The sequence below is a fragment of the Papaver somniferum genome, chromosome 1, assembly GCF_003573695.1.
Source record: "Papaver somniferum cultivar HN1 chromosome 1, ASM357369v1, whole genome shotgun sequence".
Classification (NCBI taxonomy): Eukaryota; Viridiplantae; Streptophyta; class Magnoliopsida; order Ranunculales; family Papaveraceae; genus Papaver; species Papaver somniferum.
This window is the reverse complement of record NC_039358.1, coordinates 12,602,805-12,616,930: the sequence shown is the minus strand read 5'-3', so window position 1 is coordinate 12,616,930 and position 14,126 is coordinate 12,602,805.

Genomic DNA, 14,126 nt, shown 5'->3' with positions numbered 1-14,126 from the left:
CTCTCTCTCTCTTTCTCTCTCTTGGGAATTGGGTGTGCTGTGGCTAGGACTTGTAGAACCAAAATCAAAATCACCCCTCAACAATTGTGATTTGTTTTGATGGAGCATGCTTAGTTTAAGACTTTTGATGTTTCATTCTTGATGTTTACAATTGTTACTTCGAAAATCTACTAGAGGCAATAAATTAGAATCACTTTAAACGCAAAGAATTGCATGAGTATTGATTAGATTGAATCACTTAATTGGTCAATGATGGAATCCGAGTCTTGGTGCTTTTTCTAATCTTGATAACAACTTCATCCTGAGTTTTCTATTTTTAATTTAAGTCTAAAATGAATCTTCACAAGTATGAGTGAATGATACTTTTCTTACCACGTTACAAATAACATAAAAAAATCACATCACTTACCTCGCCTGTCCCTAAACAATAAAATTGTTTCGTAAGAATTACACTACAAACTACACAATCGGAAGCCAAAGATCCATGATACAACCCGATTATTCATAATCGGAAGTTAAATTAAAATATAAACAAGCGATTATTTACAATCGTAAACACGTTCTGAAGATTTACTTCCGATTGTTCATAATCGGAAGTCATATTCTAGTTTTATCTCCCGAATATGCATCAATTTGGGTTCAGAATTGATAACTTCATGAGAAATATATAATTGGAAGTAAAGAAAGAGACTTTTCCTTCCGATTACAACGTAGCCCCAAAATTGGGTTTTGCCAAAATCACAAATTTTACAACTTACATAATCGGTAGTGGGTTGAATTCGTCTAACCTACGATTATAAGAATCAGAAGTCAAATATTATATTATCATCCGATTCTAGGCCCCAATTGTGTGTCCTTACATGTTCTAATCCTATGTTATAATCGGAAGGCAAAATATAACCTAACTACCGATTATATCAATTTTAGGGTTCAGTGGCAAACAACAATATATAATCAGAAGTAACCTATAAAAAGGAACTCCGGATTTTGGTCGATATAATTGAAAACTCTAGAAAATGGCCATAATTGGGAGATAAAATGAAGATCGAAACTACCAATTCTGGGGAAATAACCGAAAATCCTAGAACTAATTTTCATGGATTCGTGAAATTGAAGCAACATAAACCCATAAAACGATAGAAACTTACCTAATGGGGCCATTTGCTGGAGAGGTTGATTACAAGAATCACCACCACCACCTACATGAGCGGCTTCATCTTTTTCATGTTCTTCGTGTTTATCGTCTTCTTCATCAGTTACACGAGTTTTTGTGGGTTCATTAATTCTAGTCATCGTTTTATAGAATAATCGACGATGTTTTTGATTCTGCGATGAACGATGACGATGAATTGAAGTTTTAGAACGAGGGAATATTGTTTTTACTCTCCACAATCGGAAGGGAAGAAGAAGAGGAGGAGAATAGTTGAAAAGAAAAGAAAAGAAAATGAAATGAAATTAGGTTAGGTTTTGGGTGGTTTTAATCGTCGAAGGGGCGTGTAAGCAATTAGACAATCGGCAGTCATATGATGTTCATTTTCTACCAATTACAAACGGTTGCCCCAAATTCATTTTTTGCAAAACCGATAAAAATTTGAGTTTTCTACTTCAACAATCGGTAGATATGATATGTTATTATTCTACCAATTATGGCAATAACCCATTCTTAAACAAACTAATAATCGGCAGCCAGTAACTCTATACTAAACTACTGATTATATAAGGGCACTTAGGTATTCTCCGGAAATTTGGACATCCCATAATTATGTCTATGGGTTGGGAATAAAAAAGTCGCCCCTAATCACTACACGAAATCAGGGATTTTGTAACGGCCGATTTTGTAATGGATTTTTTTTAAGTAACGTCGTACCGACGCTTGTAACTTTGTAACGTTAGATAATCGTTGCAATAATTGGTATCTGTAATAGAGTTTCGGGAGGTTTGTGGGTAATTACCTTCTTTTCCTCAACTTAAATTGCCAAGTTAAATTGTTACCCTCCATTACTACTATTATCGCGTCTATTACTACTATCAGCTCCCAATTTCATCTCACACTCAAGGGCTACCCAGCCTCCCAACGATTCTGGCTTTTTTCTCCAACATATTTTTCCCATTATAACTCTTCATTTTAATTACCGAAAATCAGAAAATAAAACAAAAATCAGAAAACTAATTAAAATCAAATTAGTTTTTCATTTAATATGTCTGAAAATTAGAATAAAAATCAGTTGGGAATAGATAAACAACTTAATGCGTTGTAGCAAAACGATTGAGACATTACTACATCTTATATCTTCACCTCCATTTATTTCACATCTCACCGACTTCTTGGTATATCCCCGCAGCCGCCATCGATTTCACCAGAAAATTCATCAGATTCAAATTTGAGATTCAGTTGCAGGAAACTTCATCAACAAAATTGATTCAACCGATTCTTTTGTGACTCGTCGATTTCATCGGTGGGATCGATTTCACCATCCGATCCGTCAAGATTATCTGGTGGATGAGGAGGAGATTTCGGTAGCATTTCAACATCTCTTAGACCTAGTCCATGTCGTGTCCAAATGTGTTGAACAAGATAATTGCGTAGTTGAAGATATGCCTCATCATTCCTCAACTCATTGTACGACCTCAGTATTCCAGTAACTTGTGGTATTGGTTCGTTCACGAGTTCACCCCAATCTAAGTTACGTTTTTCATTCGCAATGTAGTATATTGTGCAAAATCATACAAGCCTTGATAATAAAGTTTATATCCTCCCTATCCCAGTACATAGCCGGATTTTTTGTTATTTGGAACTTGTTCTGGAGAGTTCCAAAAGCCCTTTCAACATCCTTTCTCTTCGCTTATTGATATCTATTGAATATCGTATTAGCATGCTGATTTGGAATGAGAATTTTGAATGACTGCACGATACAAGAAAATCGGGTATAGATATTATCCGCCAAGTAATAACACATGTTGTATCCGTGGCCATTGATACGGTAATTACAAGGAGATATTAAACCATTAACCATCTTATCAAAAAGTGGTGATTGAGCCAAGACGTTCAAGTCGTTGTTCGACCCTTGCGATCCAAAGAAACCATGCCAAAACCCCCGATCATATGATGCCACGTCTTCTAAAATCATGGTAGGGTTTTTTTCGTATCCACGGAACATACCTACCCATGATGTTAGACAATTCTTCCACGAAAAATGCTTACAATCAACACTCCTAAGCATCCCAGGGAATCCTCTAGGCGCATTTTTTTTCAATAATTTTTCTTTGTCTTCTCTTGTAGGAAGTCTCATATTCCTTGGTCCAAAGTGCCGAAAAATTACCCTAATAAACCTCTTCACATACATATATACGGTCGGCGCTCACATACGGACATAATCATATGTGCTATCAGCGGCTATACATTTACACAAACATTTCATCACGGCATACATCTTCATGTGGGGAGAATTGCAAAGTTTTCCGGTGCAATCAACTTGGAAATCAAAAGCAGGATCCGCAACAACAATCTCACTTAGAATACGTAAGAATAGAGGTCGATACATACCCAAATGTTGGTGGAACTTCTTAGGGCCCCAAGTAAAATTAAGTCCAAAGTAGTCATGCATCATTCTTGCATCTTCGTCCTTTCGGTGACTTTCCACCATTTGTCACGTCAATACTTCTTGAGGCACTGGTTGGAAGATCATATGCATTCTTTGAGTCATATATTGGTACACCACAATTATTCTCTCCTCGCTATCATCACCAATGTTAAGATCGATACCATACGTCATTAGTACATACCTCCTTAGCGGATTTTCATCGTCCATTTTGCACTTGTAAACAAAACTCAAATACCATAAGTATTCAATGATTTTTGAATTCATACAAAAGAAAAGACATTCATTCACACATTCATTAAAGAGAAGACGTTTATTAAAGAAAACACATTCAAGCTTTTTGAATTCATACAAAAGAAAAGACTATTATCCATTTTATAGACATCTATGTTCCCATAATACCACAGTATACCCACTTATCTTGTGGTCCTAGTCCCAACATCCTTTCCATATCATCATTAGTAAAACCAGCCCCACCAGTATTTAACAATTGGGTTAGTGGTGTCTCTTGAACTATTTATTCCGGTGAAACATAATGACCATGTATATGATCTAGTGCGACATCATGACTTGTGGCTGGTCTTTTACGACTTAACCATTGGGAATTTTCTCCAAGATCATAACATGATTGGGTTGACGTTGATCCTTCCCCTCCGTAGTTTGATTTCCCAAGAACACATTCACGATATCGTTCATACCAAAACTTTTCCTTTGTAAAATTTAACATAGCAAACTTGTGGCTAGATCTTTCCATTGATCTGAAAAGAAACAACAACTAATAATGGCGAGAAATTTTAATGTGCAAAAAAAATCATAAAAATATGGCAAAGAAAATAATTGAAGGATTTAAAACAAAAAATTACTAACACTTGATCCCCAATTAACATCATACATAAATGGAGGAGGTTCGGGTGGTTGCAAAGGCACTTGAACGCAGATTCCTTCACTGTCTGAACATTCAGCATGCCAGTTTATTGTTGGAAATTCAAGTGAAGCTTGTGAACATTGTCATACGTATACCATGATGGATGTATTAGGGGGACCCGATTCACAAGAAATATTGGATCTTGCGTACTTGCAGATCCGATTTCATCTCTGTTATCTTGACGCTGGATTTGTGGAAGAAAAAATCCAATAGATTGATTCTTCCACCACCACTCATAAATGGTCTCTTCAACAAACTTATAGTCAGGGCATTAATAAAATATTCCAAACGATCGCGTGGACTTCTTGGAATTGTTATATATCCCCTTGTTTTCTTTAAAAACCGTTCACCAAGATACATAACACTAGAATCAGATTCCGGATCATAAAAAGACACTTTTCGCATGGAGAGTTCACGAGCATGCCTTATATCAGGATGTTGACTAAACAAACTATTAGACCATGGTTGCCATTCCATTCCAACAATTGTACTCAACTCAATTTGTTGGCGAGTTGTACTAAAAGAGTGTCTAACGCTATCCCTTTGAAACTTCACTAGACTATCACGCTTAAATATCATTACCGCAGGCCATATATTAAGAGGTACACCTTCTTTGAGAAAAGGCGTCAACGTAAGAAAATATATGCAAAACCAATATTCTAGAAGCATCCACATTCCACCCATGTTTCTTCCACCTCTAACAATCGAATTCATGTCATTATACAAGCGACTAAAACAAGCCGAACCCCAATCATAATTACAAATTGCATTCAAATCACGCAAGGAAATGATCCAACCTTTGCTTTCTCTTGCGGTGGTACGTTCCAATAAAACTTTTGTAATCACCCATAGTAAGAAATATCGAGTTACATGCTCCCAATTTTCATCATTATTTGGATTCTCCTTAATATATTTTATGAGGTAACTAATAGGAAAATCCGGTTTCTTCTTGTTGTAGTTTGGATACCCATGCAAAGGTCAAAAGTAGGCATCTTGTATTTCTTGATTTTTTGTACGAACCCATCCACTTGTAACAGCGTGTTTCAATCTTTCACGACCATTTCCAATGGGAATGCCGGATAAGTGAACGAAATACAAAAGGGTGAAATTGGTTTTAAAGTTTGGGATATTAAATGAATTAGTGGTATACCACCACCTCTCTAAGATCCCATAAGATAGTTGTTGATCACCTCTCTGAATTCTAATTTCAAAAATCTAGCAAGCCTGGAATTTAGAAGAACAACCCTAGCTTTGTTATGCTTCACACTAGATCGTATAAGTCATCAAGATCCTCCCAATTACTTCTAAACTGAATATCATGATTGTTATCAGTTTGGTTTATACTTGTAGCAATATGTTTCTCTCCCCAATTCTTTGCACTTAATTGCATATACACATCCATAATCTATAATCATCAAATGAAAGTAATATAGTCACACAATGCACTCAAATTGATTACATAATGTAAACTACAACATGTTAATTCATGGTAATTTCATTATCTCATGGAAATTTCATACAATACACTCTTGAAACTATGTTCATCATCTAAACCCTAAATTTCATGACAAATTCGTCATAACTTGATTATTATTCATTAAACAATCATCTACAGTGTAAACAATCAACAATCATATCATCTAAACCCTAAGTTTTTATCAAATCATGAAAAAAATTCAAATAACAATGAATTTACAAATCAACTAACCTCTCTTTGGATTCTCAATCAAATTGAGAAATTGAAGTATCCCTAGCTTCCTTATCAACCAAAGAATAAACCCTTTAAAGCAATTTCACGCATTTGAATGATAGAGTGTGAAATCAAAAAGGGGGGAAATTAGGTTTTTTTTCGTTTGTTCTTTAGAAACGAAGAAGAAGAGAGTAGTGGATCTGGGAGGAGAGCCCGTGTGTTTTCCATAAAGATATCCTGTTTAGCACTATTGTTATCAGCGTCTAGTGCTATTATGAATAGCGTTGATCGCTATTGTTATTAGCTTTTGACAGTTGACGCGGTCAAGCACTCTTCTTAGTAGCGTTTTCTTAGCACTGTTCTGATTAACGTTTTACGCTATTTTGAATAGCGTTTCTACTATTCCACCACTACACTTGCACTTCCATCCACAATTCCAAATGCCGAGGTGGCGTGGAAGATGGAAGATGGGAACACTTCCACTATAAGACTTGCTCTAAAGTACACGTGTGTTGTTAATGTCGAGAGTCTTGTGAAAGAGGGCACTAGATGTGTAAGTCATTTTGATGTCAGGATTTGCCCATAAAAAGAGACCAGGCATTCAGAAAAAAACAGAGCTTTCGAGAATATTGTATTGTGTATTTGGAATTAGTCACTTTATAACCTATCACCAATTTTGGGGTGTTTACGCTAATCAACTAGGCTAACTCCGATTGGTTGTAGGATGCAATATTACTTGGGTGTATCCCTTCCTCCTTTTTCACTTCGGGACCTAAAAGTGGACCCATTCTTTTTTCTTTTATTTTATTTTTTTAGAAGGAAAGATGGGTTTAATAACCCATAATTTATTAATTTACCTCATTAAAATTGAGGTTTGAAGGATACGGTGGTGGAGAATTGTCATTCCACCGATTGGAATCATGATAGCATGATAGTTCCTGCACATCATAATGATACAACATAAAAAATACAGAATATAATGTATCCCAATTTTGAAATACAACAATTGTACAAAACAGTTGATTAAAGAGATAGATGATGTAATCCAAATAATGGCCTTCTCATTAAACTGCAACCATTTAAAAAATTCTTCTTCATTAAGATATAATCCTTCATAAAAGGAATAATCTTCTCCAAATATCATCATAATTACGACCAATTCCAGTAGCCATTGATCAACTTTCTAAGAATCATGATCATCATCACGCCGGATTCGGTCATCTCCGAAAATATACTTGAATCTATCATCAGACTCCATAAGAAAACCCAAAGGGCAATAATAAATCGCTGCAATAGCGAATTGAAACATCGTATGACAAAGAATTGTCATATAAATTTTATTTATTGAAAACATAAAGGATTATAAGAGAATAAGGACAAATAATCTCTTTATAGAGATTAAACAAGTGGAGCATATATGTTGAGAATTCACCAAAAGTGTTCAATCTATCACCGGTTTAGGGAACTTTGAAGAACCACATAAAAAGTGATCTGGAGATCTCTACTGGCTACTGTCCAGTTCAAGTAAGACCAATTTGCAGAGCTTTGAGGCATAAAATTACTTAATTGTTTTCTTTGATTGTTGAGTTTTACAAATTTAATTGTTCTCTTTTGTTTTTTGTGTTTTATCTGATTTAATTTCTTCATGGTTTTGAATATCTTTATCTTTTCATTATTGATTTCCATGGAATTCTAATCTGTGTGATTTGTAGTGCTTTGGGTGATTTCAGTAGAGTACCAGTTGTGGTTATTAAGGGAGCAGTGGTGCAGTTTGGTTTCTCGAACACTCATTAAAAAAAGTGGTGTTTTCATATAAAAGATATGGACATATTCAATTTCACCAGGGCTATTATCTCAATTCTCGCAGTGACATCCTCTATTATGATCTGTTACAAGATGAATCATGAAACTGTATGTTTCACTACCATTGATCTATACAACAAATCTTCCACTCACCACCGTCATCAAATTCAAGAAACTCCATTGTTCAACCTTCATAGTCACAAGAGCAATTTTGGAATAGTCAGTGATTCAAAGGCGCAATCACTGAAAATTCAAAATTTAGGTTTCCACATATCTAAATCTAAGACGTAGAAACAGCTGACCCAAAAATTCAACTTTCACCCTCCTAAATTAAAGATTTTCTTTGCGGATTCTTCTAAATAGAATTATAGGAATATCTCAACAAATAATCCTTATCTTGGTAAATATCTTTATACTTTAGGAAACTATAAACTAAACCCTAAAACTATAAGCATATATATCTTTGATTGTTTGGAGTGGAAGATTGCATCCACAAAAATAGTTCTTCTTTATTCAGGAAAATACAGTGTATTCTTCATCTACAAAATGTCTCAAAGTTCAAGGCTCCAAGTAGCTGCTCTCACTAAGAGATTGCAAGATTCAAATCTGAGACAGGGTCAACTTAACCGTGCAAGAGGGAGTTTAATCTCTGAAGCTGATATTGATGCTGTTGCTGACCAATGGAAGAACACTTTAATTGGCAAGATCATCTCTAAGGATGATATTGCTTTTGGTAAGGTGCAAAAAGATGTGAATATTATTTGGAGAAGACATAGAAGGGTTGAAATCCATACTATGTGTAGAAATCTTTTTGTCTTCAAATTCAACTCAGCTGATGATGTTAATGATGTCTTAAATAAGGCACCATGGATTATTTATGAACATCTGGTAGTGCTGAAGACTTATGATAATTCAGTTCCGCTTGAAGAATATATCTTTACCCATCAAGTATTCTCAGTCATATTCAAAGGTCTCGCTCTTGAACATGTGTATGATGGTATCCTTGATAAGATATGTCAAGATATCGTAAGGAAAATAACACAAGAATGAAGAACAGGATTCACTAAAAGAAAAAGAGTTGTTTCGGCAAAAATTGAAGTTGATCTTAGCAAACCATTGAAAAGAGGAAACTTGCTTCTAAATGCAGCTAAACAAAAGGTATGGATTCAGTATCATTTTGAGAAGCCTGCGTGGATTGCTTCACCATCGATCACAATGACGATTTATGTGAAGAACGTGCATGGAATATTTTTATCTTTGGCATGACAGAAGCTACATTTGAAGAATACTATGCCAAACACGCTCACTTAGTTGAGGCTATGCACAATAATACAAATGGAACTGAAGGAGACAATGGGCTTGATAGTGCTACCCAAAATGAACCGGAGGATCCGAATGATGACATGTACGACTCGAGAACACATAAAAGGAGTATGGATTCGGGAATTGAAGATAACTATGTTTTGTTAGAGATGAACGCTCAAAACCCTAACAATATCCACAGAGAGATTCCTCAATTGATTACCAATGGTAGAAGTGTTCATCTTGAGATCGGAGGTCCAAGTCATGGTGATGATGATTTGAATATGAAAGATGTTGAGAATGGAGTCAGAGAACCAAACCTTTTGGTGCACCATCTCCCTACAGCTGAATCAACCATAAGGACTGCAAATCAGGTTTTTTCGATAACCCAATCTCTTTCTGATTCTCTTGTGCTTTTAAATTTGCATATTCCCCTTCAATTGCCTTTTCAATTCTTGTTTAATTTGTATAGTAATTTTGAATCTAGGGTCTTAGTGTATGTTAATCTATTTTCTGGTAACCTCTCTCCATTGAATATTCAGCTTAGAAACCATAATCCCCTCCTATTCAATTGTGTTTGTTTGTTTGCTGTTAATCATTTATCTGAAGTCAAAAGTGATTTATTTTCTTACATTGGTTCTCAGTTTTTTGCTTGTTGGATTGAAGTAGTCAATTCAATTAGATACTCTGTGGTTTTTTCTTGTATTGACATTACTTCTAGTTTTCAGTCTAGGTATCATTCAGCTTATTCTCATATCTTACCCATGAGAATCTTGTCATGGAATTGTCAGGGTTTTGGAAACCCTAATACTAGAACTAGTCTGTGGAATCTTATCATATCTCAAAATCCAGATGTTATATTTCTTTGTGAAACTAAAAACCAAGAGTCTAAAATGTATCAATATCTTAGGAGATTTAACTATCCAAATACTTGGTGTCACTCTTCTGCTGGCCTCTCTGGAGGTATTGCATTATTATGGAAGAGTGGCTTCCAATGTGACTTGGTACAGAATACTGATAAAATGGTGAATGTTTTAATCTCTTGTGATGCTAGTAAACCAGAATTCTTAGTCACTTTTCTCTATGGTTCTACATACTATAATGAGAAACTTGAATAATGGAATTACATTAAGGATATTGGTAATCGGGTTAATCAACCTTGGATCCTTATGGGTGGCTTGAATATAACTCTGCTTGCCAATGAGAGATCTACCAATACAATACCTAGCACTTATGAACTTCCTTTCATTCATGATTCTATAACTAGCTCTGATTTACATGACTTGGGTTTCTCTGGTACACCTTATACATGGTCTAACAGACAATCCAATGATAATATCATTAGAGCTAGACTTGATAGGGCTATGGGAAATGGTCTGTGGTTTGATCATTATGATAATGCTAAAGTATTTCATATAGACTCCATAGGCTCATACCATATCCCAGTTCTTTTAGTGAGTAACCCCCAATCACAAAAGAATTTTAAACCCTATAGATATTTTAAATGTTGGAGTAGTGACCCAACATGCAAAGACCTCATAAAGAAGGCTTATTCAACTAATGTCAGGGGTTCTTTTACTTTAAAATGACTAATTGTTTAAGAAATGTGAAACATGAACTTAAACTGTGGAATATTTCACATTTTGGTAACATAGATCAAAAGGTTCGAAATTTAAATGAGCAGCTATATGTTCTGAATAATCGGTCCTATTTATCTCAGAATATGGAGGCCATCAAACAAGTTGAACTTGATCTTGATCATTGGCAGAAAGTTCAAGAGGATTTCTATGCGCAAAAGTGTAGAACTGAATTCATAAAATCATATGATAGAAATACTAGTTTTTATCATACTTCTATGAATAGAAATACTAGTTTTTATCATACTTCTATGAATAGAAAAAGACATTTCAATCACATAGAATCCCTTCAATCTAGTGATGGGCAGTGGTCTAATGACAGACAACAGCTTGAAGACTTATTGGTAAATCATTTCAGTAATATTGGTACTACTACAAATCCTTTTAGGAATAAAGAATTCTTAAATTGTATTACCCCATGTATCTCAGATGAGGATAATGCTAGTTTGTTAAAACCCATCACTCTTGATGAAGTTAGAAAAACTATCTAAAGTATGAATTCTTGGACTTCCCCAGGACCGGATGGATTTCCTCCGGGTTTTTACAAAGAAAATTTAGAACTCCTTGAAAATGAAATTTGGAATGCTGCTAAAGATTTATTTGAAAGAAAACATATTTTAAAGTAAATGAACCATACTTATCTTTCTCTTATACCTAAAAATCCTAACCATTCATCCCATGTTGACTTTAGGCATATTTCTCTGTGTAATACAAATTATAAAATAATATCTAAGATCATGGTCAACAGAATAAAGCCACTACTTAGCAAGATCATATCGCTTTTTCAGGCAGCTTTTGTTCCAAACAAGAATATTCATGACAATGTTATCATTGCTCATGAAATATTCCATACAATTAAAAGGACTAAAGCTAAAAGTGGTATCATGGGCCTTAAACTTGATATGTCTAAGGCCTTTGATAGGGTGGAATGGTCATTCTTGATAGATGTCCTGAAAGGTTTTGGTTTTTCGAATCATTGGTGTGACTTAATTTTACAGTGCATAAGTACAACTAGCATTTCCATTCTTCTAAATGGCTCTACTTGCAATGCATATAGACCAACTAGGGGTCTGAGACAAGGTGATCCCTTGTCTCCATACCTATTTATCTTGTGCATGGAGTCTTTCTCTAGATATTTATTGTATTGTGAGAGTAGACAATGGATCCATGGTGTCAAAGTCACAAATGATGCTCCTAGTGTATCCCACCTATTATTCGTTGATGACTGTTTGTTGTTTACCAAAACAACTCACTACGAAGCTCAAAATCTGGTGGATGCAATAAATGTGTTTAACTCTGTCTCTAGACATATGATAAACTTTGATAAATCTGGATGTTTTTTTAACAAAAAACTTCATCCAGATAAATATGTTTCTCTGATTAGAACCCTTAATGTTAAGAAGATAGACCTAAACGATAAATATCTAGGTATTCCTCTTTTTATTAAAAAAAATAAGGATGAATCTTTTGCTTATCTTGCTGAACACCATGATAACAAGGTAGCAAAGCGGAAAGGCAAACATTTTACACAAGTAGGTAGGTCTGTGATGGTCCAAAATGTCTTAAGTTCTTCCTCTGTTTATCACATGAACTCCTTGTTGATTCCAGATAGTATTATTTATCAAATGAAAAAGTCCCAAAGGGACTTTTGGTGGGGTAAAAAGAATCAGGAGGGGTTTATATGAAACAGTGGCCAAAGGTTTGTACTCATAAACACTTAGGGGGTCTAGGATTTCGAGATTTAAAAAAATTTAATCTTTCCTTACTTTCTAAGATTGCTTGGAGGCTTATACATGGTTCTGATGAGTTATGGTTTCAAATTTTGAAATGTAAATACTTTAGCAATAATCATCCCCTTGATTGTAAGAAAAAGAATGACTCTTCTTGGGTGTGGAAAGGTATATACAGGGGTATAGAAATAGTGAAACAAAACAGTCATTGGGAAGTGAAAGATGGCACTAGTATTAAGGCTTTTGAGGATAACTGGATCCCTAATGTGTCTTATCTTATCTCTAAACAATACCCTAATCCAAATCTAGTGGTAGCAGACTTTATAGATCAACATACTAAACAATGGGATATGCTCAAGCTAGAGGACTTTTTCACTAGGGAGAATGTTGTTAGAATCTCTCAAACTAAATTACCTTTATATGGTAGAGATAGACTAATATGGTCTCCTTCGCATAATGGTGCTTTCTCTGTGAAATCCTCTTATAGGACTCTGGCTAATAATGTTCCTAATGGGTCTGCTAATTTTGGTCCAGTTCCTATATTCAAAGCTCTATGGAAAACTAATCTTCTTCCGAAAGTTCAGCTTTTTTTGTGGAAGCGTATTAGTGATGTTCTTCCAACTAAAGTGAGGCTTTCTCGATATGCACCTGCTAGTGATAATTTGTATAGCATGTGTAATGATAACATAGCTGAGTCCACTGAACACCTTCTTTTCCATTGTCGATTTGCCAAAACTGTTTTGTCTACTACACCAAATGGGTTTATAACTTTGCAGGATGCAAATTCAAATCCTTCTGTCAAAGATTGGTTAGAGAAATGGCTGCTTAACAATCATCATGACGACACTCAAATATAAATTCTCACTACTGCTTGGAGCATCTGGAGAGATAGATGTTTTAAGGTTTTTCTGCAAAAAGTTACACAGCCTTCTGTCACAGCTAGATTATCCATTATACTTACCAATGATACTGTCAATTCTTTGGTATTGGGTAATACACAGATAGCTAATACATCTGATAGAACAGTGAATAACCAAATGACTAGTACTTTCAACCCAGTGTCTAACCAATCTCTTCCAAGTGACTGTATTATTATATATTGTGATGCCTCTTTTGATAAAAATACTAATAACATTGGAATTGGTATCTATATGACAACAGGTTCTGGGCACTATAAGGGATGCAAATCAGTCAGAGGCATAGCAAGGAATGCAGAGGGGGCGGAGAGTCTAGCAGTTTTTGAAGCCATTAAATGGTCCAGAAGCAAGAATTTGGACTCCATCAGTCTCTATAGTGATGCAAAGAAGATCATGGATTATTTAGAAAATAAAAATAACGGTCTAGCTTGGTTGAATAGCACCATTTTAGATGACTGGTATATGATTTTAGATTCTTTTTCTTTTTCAAAAACCATTCATCTCAGTAGAGATTTCAATTCAG